The sequence below is a fragment of the Aythya fuligula genome, unplaced genomic scaffold (assembly GCF_009819795.1).
Source record: "Aythya fuligula isolate bAytFul2 unplaced genomic scaffold, bAytFul2.pri scaffold_31_arrow_ctg1_4, whole genome shotgun sequence".
NCBI lineage: Eukaryota > Metazoa > Chordata > Aves > Anseriformes > Anatidae > Aythya > Aythya fuligula.
Window position 1 is genome coordinate 9,862 of NW_022473982.1, and position 12,002 is coordinate 21,863.

Sequence of the window (12,002 nt, forward strand, 5' to 3'; positions counted from 1 at the left end):
ATAATTATTGTAACGGGCAAACAGACTCGGCATAAGGAGATAGTAAGATTTATTGCCTACAACTAACAAGCGAGAGAAGTGAGAAAACAAAGGAAAAAAAAACCAAAAGCACCTTCCCCCCCCATCCACCCTTTTCCACCTCCTCCCCCCGAGCGGCGCAGGGGAACGGGGAATGGGGGTTATGGTCAGTCTACAGCACTTCTTCTCTGCCGCTCCTTCTCGATCACTCTCGTCCCCTGTGCTGTGGGGTCCCACCCACGGGATGCAGTCCTTGATGAACTGATCCGGCGTGGGCTTCTCACAGGCAGCAGCTCTTTCAGAACTGCTCCAGATATGGGTCCGTAGCACGGGGTCCATCCCTCAGGAGCAAACTGCTCCAATCTGGGTCCCCCACGGGCAGCAGCTCCTGCCAGGTCACCTGCTCCTGCGTGGTCTCCTCTCCACGGGCTACAGGTCCGGCCCGGAATCTGCTCCGGCAGGGGCCTTCCACAGGCGGCAGCCTCCGTCGGTGCAGGGCCACCTGCTCCACCGTGGTCTCCTCCACGGGCTGCAGCGTGGAACCCTGCTCCACCGTGGTACTCCATGGGCTGCAGGGGGACATCCTGCTTCACCATGGTCCTCACCACAGGCCGCAGGGGACTTCTGCTCCGGCGCCTGGAGCACCTCTCCCCCTCCTTCTACACTGACCTTGGTGCAAGGCTGTTCTCTCACTCCCTTCACTCTCCCGGCTGCTGTGTGGCACAGCGTTTTTTCCCTGTCTTAAATATGCTCTCACAGAGGCGCAAAACAACATCGCTTATTGGCTCGGATCTGGAAAACAATGGGGCCCTTCCCAAACATGGGGCAGTTTCTAGATCTTTCTCACAGAAACCACCCCTATGGCTCCCTGCTACCAAAACCTTGCCACGTAAACCCACTACACATGGTAGCACTAACGTTGAATTTAAGTTCTCACCTCTTTATTTGGCAAGTTGAAGAGGAACTCTCTGTCAAAGCGTCCTGGTCTTCGTAAAGCAGGATCTATAGAATCCAGTCTGTTGGTAGCTCCGATTACCACAATCTCCCCTCTGTTAACTATGCCATCCATAAGGGTCAGAAGAGTTGAAACAATGGAACTAATAGAAAAATATAAGTTTTACTTACTGGTTCAGTAAATTTTGTTACATTCCACATGACTTTCTTCCATGAGTAGTCAAAAAGGACAAGCTTTAAGGACAAGACTCATTTTAAGACATAAAAAATAGGTAAGTTAACGCAGACCACATGCTGATATCAGGCTTAGTAAACTGGTTTCAACTATTGTTTAGAATCACCTGTTTTGGCATTGAGTTACAAGTTTTCAGGATAATTAACGTGTTCACAGTAAATTAAACAGGTCATCATCTTTTTTTTTTTTTTCATTCCCCAAAGATCAAGCAGATTTTATGTAGCTGCAAAACTGTAATACCTATGAATGTGGTCTTGTTTACTGGAGCGCACAGGAGCGAGACCATCTATCTCGTCAAAGAAAATAATTGAAGGTCGCATCTGATAGGCCTAGCAGGAAAACACTGAGTAAAACAGCATTATTTAAAGGAAAAAATGCACAAAAACATCATGGTTGGAATGTCATCTAAACTAGATTTTTCACTTTAGCCTCTGGGACCTCTACTGATAGAGCTACTGGAGTATCTGAACAGAAGACAGCAGTCTGTGTCAACCCACTGTATCCGGGTGACAGGAAGCAAATCGTTCTAGTAGTTCTTACAGCTGACATTCACAGCAGAAACACTGGCATTTCCATTTCAGTGGGAAAAAAAAACTAAAATATACAAAAAAGAGCAAGTGCTACTTAAAAACGTTGACCACAGAAAATAACGGTTTCAACTCTGACAGAATACACTGTGCATTTCAACCTTACCTGTTCAAATAACACACGAAGTTGGCGTTCTGATTCCCCCACATATTTTCTCATGCAGTCCGAAGCATTTCTCAGAAAAAATGATATTTTCCTGTCACTTCGACTATATTCACTGGCAAGTGCACGAGCAACTAGTGTTTTCCCTGTTCCTGGGGGGCCATAAAATAGACAACCTCTGCAATAAAAAGATCCAGATAGGAAAAAAAACATCATGATGAGTACCTCCTACAACCATCGTCTCTAGAACAAACTCGTCTTTCCTAACCAAAACATGTCATGTACAAGACAGCAGTAATAGCTGAAGTGTGGGTAGAGGCAGAACAGATAGAAGTTCTGCGTTTTTACGTTTCACAAGAAAATTCATTTTTTTCACCCAAAGAAATGAATAAGGGGGTAACTCAAACGTATAAAACCTTCAAAAGAAAGCATACTGTCCCAGAAGGACACTTCCGAAACTGCTGACAAACAGGGTGATTACAGCAAACCGGAGCCAAATGGGCAAACTTCAGCACAGAATCTGAGAATGGCTGAATGGTGAATCACCAGTTCATTCTGCAGCAATAAACTGCATATTCTTGCTTTCACAATATGCAGAATCTGATACTAAAGCATTTAATGCTCCTTTCAAAAGCATTAAGTTACTGGATTTGGTCTCTCAGACCATCTATTGCTGATGGCAAGTGAGGAAGCCTAAAGCTGGAAGGAAAAGCGATGCCTTAGCACTCAGAGGAAAGAAAAAAAAAAAAAAAAAAAAAGAAAGCAAAAGTAGGCAGGAAAAACAACTGGGCTTCCAGGCAACATATTACAATTGACTTCCACTAGATAATCCCTTCTTGCTTACAGACTAATCAAGCTGACTTGTACATAAAACTGAGAACAAAACCACTCCAACCCAACTAACCCAACTTTTTAAAGACACCAGATGGTAAAACTTAAAATTTTAAGACTTTGCTTATATTTTAACCTACAAATATTCTGGATTCTATCCATTTTTAAGAAACCACTTTTTGCTACTACTAAAACAAACGTTCACCACTGCCAAAAATGTTGAAGCATGGAAGCATATTGATACCTTAATTGAACTTTCTCCTGAAAACAGCTGACTTACGATTTATCACTTTAATGAGTTACCTTGGGGGCTGAATATTGAACCGCTGAAAAACTTCTGGATACAGCAGGGGAAAAATCACCATCTCTTTCAAAGCTGCGATGTGTTCGGAAAGACCACCCACGTTCTCAAATCCAATCTAAAGAGAAATTCAACACAACAGAGTTCGTATGTTAAAGAAAGCAGCAACCTAGATCAAGGTTTCATCAGAAATTATCTCAGCACAACAGAAACATTCTGGGCAATTTTTGAAGTTGCTTTAGAGAAAACCATCAACAAAGGTAGTTGTAGATGGCACACTGAGATCTTTCATAATCACTGGAAACACCTCGCTGACACGATGATTAGTTTAAGACTTACCGCACTATCTATTTGCATTGCATCTCCCTGACTTCCTCCAACTTTCTTTGATCCCTCTGAACTCTCTTTAGGTCCTGTTTCTGACGTTTCACTCGAAAAGTTCTGATTTGAATTAAGGAGAGTTATAGGGCTTCTTTTTCTTTAAGATGCAGCTCGAAGATTTTTGTTTTTCATAATAATGCCAAGCAAATGTAGAAGACATTAATTAATATATAGAAGACCTAATTAATTGACATAAACTTACACAGTTACATTTAGATAAACTTAAACATGGCTAAATATTCATTTGAAGGAGATTCATCCCTCCCCTATTCTCTAACGACAGCAACCTTCTTGGAGATGTGCTCTCGCTGTCCTCACTGCTCTCACCACCCTCCTCCGTATCACACGTGCTAAGCAAGGGAGATGAGCAAGAGGTGGTAGAATCACTGATGTCGTCTGCACATCTCCGTCTGCAGGCAAGCATATAAACCGAAAGTTAAAAAGAAAATAGAGCAGATACTAAGTAACACCAAAAATTAAGGGAATTCTATCTCAAAATTACTCTGAGATCTATTTCCAGTCCATTGTACTCCTTAGGAATCTGATTTCAAAGGTCATGACATGATTTTCCTCGTGACAACTGTCTGCTTTCAAGAATGCTCAACAAAATATCTGGCAATCAACAGCATTCTCTACGCACATAACTGCTTACAGAATCCAAAAAGCCTTTATCATTACTAAGGCAATTTATGATTTCATTTAGATCTTATATGTTTAAGGTTAACTTCATATAGAAACATTAGTTGGTTCCAAACAGAAACTAGAGTCAGTATGTGAGTGATAACTTCTTTTTTTTTTTTTTTTTTTTTAAATCTAACAAAACTTCCATAAAGCCTCTCCCTCTAATCGAATAAAATTATTTTCGGTTTTAAGAAAATCCTTTGTATCCTTCAAGATTAAATAGTCTGACTAAGATTTTTAAGGGGAGATTCCGGCTTCAGTTCCAGAACAAAGAATTTCAGTTACAGAAACTCAGACACTACCTCCATAATCATCTTATCAGCGACCCACAAATATTGGATTTAAAGAAGAAACCAACTTAAAAGTATCCAACCTCCTCCCCTCCAAATAGTTCTTTCCTCTCTATCCTCAGACTACCAAAGTACCGATCATAAACTTACTCTGTAATTACCACTAAACTGAAAACCCTTTGAAGCATTATGCAGTAAGGAGACTCACAGCTCTACAGATAAGTAAGAGCTATCACTAGCCATACACCAACCTGGCACGTCTTCTATATTTTTGTGACCCAGCATTTTCAAGTGACTCTTTCTGTCTGACAGAACAGGGCTGGCCCGAGTTAGTCCTCTCTCGATCTCTTTGTCTTACTGAAAGGAAAGAATTTAGAATAATGATAAAGACACATTTAAGAGAGGAGGATATCAAAAGATAAAAAAATGCCACATGTTTCACTCATCCCTAATTCCAGAAGAATTTTTAACTGTTTTTGCTTTTCATCAGTGCATGGTACAAGTGGAAAACTACGCCCTGTTTAAAGGTGAACTGAAAATCACAAGAGCAAGACTATTAAGTGTGATTAATTACTGTTATAGCAAGGATACATAGCACTAAGTACACCAAACAGCAAAGAAATACAATGTGCACAGGACACACGTGTCTGATAAAAACAGGGAAGTTCATGTGCCAGAATGAAGGTACAGAACTGAAATAGAACTGTGTGCGCAAACACATGTATTTGCATTCAAAAATTTTATCTCACTTATGTGCAAGAAATAAGGTTTTAAGAGAAACTGTGCGTTCAACCTACTTTCCATAGGAGCTTGGTAGCGGTCAACAGGTTTCCTCTGTCGAAGGTTGTAACGCCTTGGGACATCTTCACCACCATTTTCTTGTTCTCACTTCCTCTTGATGTTTGTACTGCACCACAAAATGACACCGAATAGTTAAGTACTTTTGCAAATTATATGAAATCCAAAATGCATTACACAGATGCCTGTAAGTTTTATTATTAGCATTATTTTAATGACACGGTGGATCCTGCAGAACCTTAAGATGAATTTATGCAAGTCACGTTTCAGAAATCACAAATCCTAGCAGATGAGCATGCATCTGGACATTGTTCTGTGCTCTCTGAAAACTGCTGATGGACTTGTCGTCAGCCTCAGTGTTTAACGACAGGCAAAATTCTGTCATATTGCTTAGCTAAGATGCAGATCTTCTGAAAACAGCTATTTCAGAAAGTCACTTCTTAGTTTGAGACAGTATTTAATGGAAAGGGTTTTAATAATCTGGAGTGCTAAGACTAAGCATAGTAATCTAAGTCCAAGTCTAGCTCTGCCACATATTCTGTGAGCAATAATGGGCCAGACACAGGCTTGAAGCTCACCAATGAGAAAACAATGCCAAATGCACATAAGCTTAGGTCATTAGCTTCTGTCAAGTAACCTGAAGTTGTTTCATGAAAGATGGTAAAAAACGCAAGAACCAGAGTGCAATTATCTACTGGGTTCTGGTGAATATCCTCTCACGTTAACAACAGCAGGACACCGAGGAAGGAACGTACATACTCCGTTCACCTACCTGTTTGCCAAAAGGACCTATCTTTTTTTCTTGGAAAGCACTGCCCTCTTTGGTTTTTATTTTTTAAACCCCAAAGGTTGCATTGCTTTCTGAATGCAAGGTAGGTGCCTTTGGGTATACAGACAGCACACAGAAAACTGAGCGATCAGTAAATGAGTTTGTGATCACTACCATCTCCAGTCCTTGGTGTTCCAACACTTCTATCACAAAAGCATGAATTTTTCTGCTTTACTGCTCCTTTAACCCTTTCCTTTGTTCCAATAACTTCCTTTATAACAACACTGACACTTTCCTCACTCTTTTCTGCGTATTTTTCATTATAAAAGTATATTCTAGCTCTTTCCTGATTTAAAATTGTAGTTTGCATTTTGATCATCAATTAATTGCCCCGGCTCATTTCCCATTCAATGTGCTATTTAAAATTCCTCTCTACAAGTCTCTACTGCACAGCTCCCTGAAACCCACACACTTTAACCAAGCTTCTCCCTCTAGACTGGCCCCCACCTTGTATTCAAGCTACTCTTATTAAGACTTTGAGCTAATGTTTTCCTAACTAAACCTCCAAAGGAGTCAACTCTGCTTCTCCCTTACTAGTCCATGGCCCAGGCATTCTTCCTCTGAAGAACTTCCCTCGGGTTCCCACCTGCCACTGTGCATCTCTCTGCTCCTCTGGGCCTCTGAAGGGAGGGAGCAAGTATTTTCTGGGGCTCAGCCTCCTGTCACTGTCTCTCTGAGCTCCTTTGCAGGTGTGCAGGTGAGCTCTATCACATAATCTAACTCGTCAGCTCATCTACTGCAACACCCTTTTCGGTCCTTAAGTATAGTCTTGCCCTGTTCTGATCTGTTTAGATCATCCTCATAGGAGCTTTCTAATTTACTGCCTTAATCACAACTAACATTCTTCTTAAAAACTGTAAGTTTTCCCATCGCTTCCAAGTTAATATGGCCTTTTGTGGCTTAACCTCATTCCACAAGTCACTGAGTACCCAGATGACAGCTCCTAATTACAGGCCCTGACAGCAGCTTACAGTGACTGCCTCCTAAACACAGAAATGCACAACGCTATCTTCCCTCCTGCTGAGCTTCACACTTGGGAGGAGCTTTTCATACACATCTGGCAGCCTATCTATCTTGCTTCCTGAAAATTCTTGCTGTGCTGCTCAAAACCATGAAAACTGTCACGCTCCTGCTGTAGCGGTATCACCGTTTCGCATGCTGAGTAATGCTGTCCATTTCTAATGCTGTCTACAACCATCTGTTGCCTTTTATCTTGTAAGCAGTTTGGAAAAGCGCTGTATTTTTTTTCACCTGTTCTGAGCTCACTACAGTACAGCCCTAGAGCTCATACTAAGGCTTGTGAAGTCAATAGCAATACAGAATTTTTACAGAAGACAAATACCCAGTAGATTAGCTTGTTTCAATTGTTTAAGACAAGGCTTTTGGTTAGAACAGAGTAAAGAAAACTTAAAACCAGAACTCACCAATCTCATCTGGACTGCCAGATCCAGTTCTTTCAAAGTCCGACTTCACACAGGTCAAGATATCAAGGTTCTCCTAATTCCAAGCAGCAAGAAAGATCGGTCACAAACGTGCAGAAAAAGATGTGCATACGCATACATACACTGACAGACACGTCTGTCTGTTGATGCTTACACAGTAACATTATCGAGGCACCCCACATACACACAAAAAATAAATTATTGCACAAGAGGAGAGAATGGGAATATGATTGCGTGCACCCACAATCAGTAACAAGAATTTCTGCTCTAAACCAGGGCTCAGTACATGCAGTGGTTAAATACTTGCCCAGATACAAAACTGAGTGCATTAGTTAATCAGAGGTTAATAACCTACAGCGTGACAGAACCAAGGAAAAAGAACTACCTTCCTAGCAGACATACCAAAAGAAATCATACAGGCATGTGAGAGATGCTAATAAAAAGTACTGTGGACAATTCTGGATTCATTTCACAGCCCTGGGCAACCAGCTCTAGGTGTCCCTGCCTGAGCAGGGGAGCGTTGGACCAGGTGACCTCCAGAGGCCCCTTCTAACCTCAACCATTCTGTGATTTGAGAGAAAAAAAAGGGAATTCAGAGCTAAACAAAAAGCTATGAAAGTAGGTTATCGGGAAGTTTTAAAATGATGTGCCTATCATTCAAAAGAACAGTAATTTAATAAAATAATTTAATAGAGCAAAACTAAGACAGAGGAAGTATGATTGCTGCATACAACTTTAACAGGGGTTCCTCTAGAGACAGGGGTTTATTTAAGCTCTCAGGCAAGGCCAGCACACGAACAAATATACATAAAGTAGCCATCAGTTCATTCAGCTGGAAATTTGAAAGGCTTCAAGTTCCTGAAAACTCTGGGAGCAGTTTGCAACCAAGGAAGAATTCTAAAATGCAAGTTAGGTCAATTAAAGAAAACAGCTCCATTTGCCTGTAACAGATGATTAAAGCCACATGATACTGGAGATTCTTTGCGAGCTCTCAGGAAAAAAAAACGTTCAATCAAAATTCGAGCGAGTGACCAACACAGGAAGCTATGCACTGCCTTTTGTTAAGCTTTCCAAGTAAGTGCGTTCCTGAGCATGACGAGAAATAGGATCTAGGAGTTAAGGATAAAAAGCTAAACAGCTTAAACTGCCAAGCTGATGGAAAGCACCAGCCTTTTTGCATATTCAGTCCCCCAGGCAGAGCTTTTAGTAACATTTGGAGTAAAAACCCAAGTCCGAAACAGCTGTTTGTAAACAGTGTCCATTCAAAAAGCAGAAGGCAATTCAGAAACCGGAGTGGAAGACATGCATTTCAGCATCTCCCCGTTATCCCACATCTTCTGCAGAAGATGCTTCCTCCGCTCTGAAAAGATATCTGAAGCACAACCGTATCAGTAAGACATGAAGATATAACCAGAGAGCAAGACCAAATGGTAGTTTAGACCACACTATTCTTTGAAAGGAAGTTATTTCAGTTCAATTAAAATTACAACTAAGTTACTTCCCTACGGGAAATACTCTACAAAAATGGCAAACTGACGGAGTATTTGCTCTGTCATTTGTACCTCAACATCTTCCCAACATCTTTGGCATCTACGCATCTGCTCCATTTCATCCATTTTTTTGTAGCACAACTTCCGCAGTACTAAGATACAAAGTTGACATGTAAGAGCAAAGTTAGGCACGTATGAAAAAAATAAAACAGCACACACAATCAACAAGAGATTTTAATGTAGTATGCACAAAGCAAAAGTCATTGACACTTAGCCAAGATTTTAGGACATTACCAAAAAATTAGGTCAAATCTTTATTTTTGATAGAGATTTAAGAACAAGCTTTTGAGGATTTGCAAACATACGCTGTTTTCAGGTTTATTTTCCCCTCTTACTGAGCACATTTAAAATATATATATATTTAAATGCAGGAGGAAAATAAGAATTCTGACATCCTACTAAGATGTTATAAAAAAATTATGTCAACTTTTAATCCTTCTTAAGTTGCTCTGCACAGTAGCATTAAGTCATTTTTTGTTAACCTGAGGAAAGGCTGTTTGTTCTTCTCTACATGGGAATCTAAGTTTCGTGTTGTAGAAAATGATGAAATGCAAGGAAAGCAAATTCTGAAGCAGAAAACAATTTTGGCTTCAGAAACAGAAATAAACCATGGACAGAAATGCAGAATCGCTAGGACTACTTTGCTTTGACTGTATCAAACCATCCTCAGTTTCTTAATCAAGCATTACATTCACTTTTGTGAGTATGGAACAAAAAGTTCATTAAAAATGAAGGCACTTCTGATGCTAAGAAAACTGCCAAATGCGGAAAACTCAACAAATTGAACTCTCAATGCCAGGAGCAGCCATACCTCTTTGCTGTCAAAATACAGAGCAAGTCGAGGCCAACATCATGCCATAGTGCAAAGGCTTGCTAAGAAAGATCATTTTAAGAGGTCTGCAAGAAAAGATGACTTACTTTGTTATAAGTTTGTCAAATAGAATGGACGAGTTAGTAGTAGAGTACCGACTGCGTCCGACTCTACAGCTGCGGCGCAGCTCCAAGTCCCTGTTTTCTCCGTGGACTCGTCTCACAGTTTTTGCACCAGCTCTACTCCTCAATGTTCTGGTGACTGAAACGCAGAAACAAAGTATTTTGAAACAGTGAAGATGGGATTCTCCTTATTTCACCGTTGCTCTTGTAAAATGGAAACAGACAAACAAAAAAGGCACCCTGAAGTGGATTGATTTTTCTTTACATTTCAGATCAGAAGTTGTTGTCACAACCACTGCATTCCACTTCTTTATCGCTCTGCACGTTTAAACCTGTCTACTTAAAACTGTGACCTGTAGAGAAATTCTTAAAGAGACTGAAAGCTAGCCAGACAAAAACAAACGTGCAACTTTTGTTCCATGCAGGAGGGAAATCTACTCCAGTTATTTCTGTCTTGGAAAAGTGAGAACAATCAACACCTTTCTCTAAGGTGTTTTCACTCCATTCATGTCAAACTGTATCTAACAGTGCTCAAAACAAACACTATGACATTGCAAGCCTCTTCCTAAGAGGTGTATGTTTGATTACTCTGTTTATGCATGCAGCACTTTCATTTCCTGCATTATGATCTAACAGCTCAAGGAGGTAAGAATCGTTTCAAGAGAAACACCCAAACACCAGATAACTCAAACTCGTGCTTTTTAGAAAAAAGCCTGCCCATTGTTTACCATACAGCACCCTTTGGCACAGGTTTGTTGCTTGCACTGTCATTAAAAGAGCCAAGAGGACAAGGGGAAGGGAAGAGCTACACCACTGTGCTGGTAGGATCACAGCTAAGGTTTACTTTTGTGGTTGCCAACTATAAAACTAAGTTTGAACTTACCAAGTATCAATTTACTTTGCACAATTAGAACAGTTTGCTTTGTGCCTACGAAGCTGCAATTCACACTGCTCCCTCCCCAAGGAATTCATAAAATCTCCTATTTGCACCTACCTCTCTTCACAGAAAAGTCACTGAGGAGTGAATTCAGATGACTACAGAAGGCTTTGGGGCCAAATGAAAGCCATGGAGTGACCAAGTGCCATCCTCTTCAGTAACCAGCGTAAATAGGTATCCCGGGGACTTACAGCCACTTACCTGTGTTTTTCTCAACTGCCTACATTAAGAAAGAGGACAGGGGAGAGAAGGGAGGAAAGACTTGTTGTATTAGACCCATCAAGGATGGGAAATTTCACCATGTTTACAAGCCAGTGCTCCATGGTATACAAAGAGAAGCCTGTAGGCCTCACGCAGGATCCACATCCCAAGTCTGTTGCGTACCATATACACGCGGTTCTGTATGTACCCACATTTCCTAGCTTGCTCATGTTGAATTCTCAAAATTATGAGCAATAGCACCCAAGTGGAAAAGATACATGTCCTGGTTTCAGTTAGGACAGAGTTAGTTCTCCTCCTAGTGGCGGGTAGGTTGCTATGTTTTGGCTTAGGAAGTGTGAAAGGATGTTTAGAAGAGTGCTGATAGCACCCCGATGTTTCAGTTGCTGCAGAGCAGTACTTACAACAAGCCAAGGAACTTTCGGTGTCTCACTCTCCTACTAGCGATCAGAATCGGCGCACAGCAACAGCTGCGAGGGGACAGACTCAGGATGGCCGACCCCAACTGGCCAAAGAATTCTATGCCTTATGGCAACATGCTGCACCATGGATAGGGCGGGGCAGCCGGGCTGCTAGGGGTTACGCTGGGCACTGGTCAGCGGGTAGTGAGCAACTGCATTGCACATCACTTGTTTTGTACACATTACTATTAGCAGTACTATTATCATCATCATCATCATCATCATTATTTTCCTGTCTTAATAAACTGTCTTTATCTCAACTCGCAGGCTTCACTTTCCCGTTTCCCTCCCCCATCCCAAAGAGGGAGGTGGGAGGGTTGGAGAAGGGCTGTGTGGTTTAACCCGGCCGGCAGCTAAACACCACAACAACACCTCAAAGGGGTTTGGGAAAAAAAAACACGTTTTTTTTAGAAAAGCAGAAGACTTCCACTGAGAAGAGGGATTCTAGTTTT